Raw genomic sequence first — 824 nt, forward strand, 5'->3', positions numbered from 1 at the left:
TTGAATTTTTAACATACTTATATAATGAAGCTATAACAAAGAATGACTTTAAAGAACAGAAAGTTTTTTTTAGTCCCCCAAATGTGAATGTTGAGGTCCTATCCTAAAATTAACATAACAAAATAGACATTTGTATAAGTCATTAGCTATTCAAAGCTCTAAACATTTTTTAACTGGAAATATGGTCAAAATGTTCTTTTTCAAAATGGATATGTCGTGCCTTAAACTTATGAGTAAGGAAAATAATGATCCAGGGTAATGCCCAGATCCTCACTGATAATGTGAGAATTTTTGAGCAGGTAAAAGTTACCCCTACGGTGACCTGCCTCCTTTGGGGGATGCCTGGGTGTTGCGATCTGCCCGAAACCCCCTATAAAAAATTTTTAAAAGAAAAAGAATGCATATGTCTTCCTATGATAACAGTTCTGACAGCTATGGCGACATGAACGAGTGAGAAGTGTTTGGTCACATACTGAAAACTATGTCTTTGATTTATGTGGAAGAGCCCGACCACTTAGTAATGGAAAGGTCAGCATTTCAAGCTCCCGAGCTGTTCTCTGAGAGAAAGATGAGACAATCTCTTCTGGAAAGATTACAGCTTTGGACCTGAACCTGATGGGACAGCTCTACCCTGCCCTGGGTCATTATATATTGGGTTTAGTTTGGGGTATTGCCATCAGTCTACATGGACATGAAGCAAACATCTTTACCAAATGAATGTTGACCTGGAATATCCACATATCCCCAAGGATAGGGAGATATAATGGCAGTTGTTTATTCCTTACAAGAATAGAAATTAGAGAGGATTAGAAAAATGAAGCCAT

General features: G+C 37.5%; 1 non-coding gene across 1 annotated transcript; it reads left to right on the forward strand.

The window, feature by feature from the left end:
* The first annotated feature begins 216 nt into the window (after positions 1-216).
* LOC115873048 lies at positions 217-363 on the forward strand. The gene has a single exon (XR_004048203.1). It is a non-coding gene; the product is annotated as a U12 minor spliceosomal RNA (small nuclear RNA).
* The last annotated feature ends 461 nt before the right edge of the window (positions 364-824 follow it).

Source organism: Echinops telfairi, unplaced genomic scaffold (assembly GCF_000313985.2).
Source record: "Echinops telfairi isolate 266 unplaced genomic scaffold, ASM31398v2 ScPeMD7_4;HRSCAF=17, whole genome shotgun sequence".
NCBI lineage: Eukaryota > Metazoa > Chordata > Mammalia > Afrosoricida > Tenrecidae > Echinops > Echinops telfairi.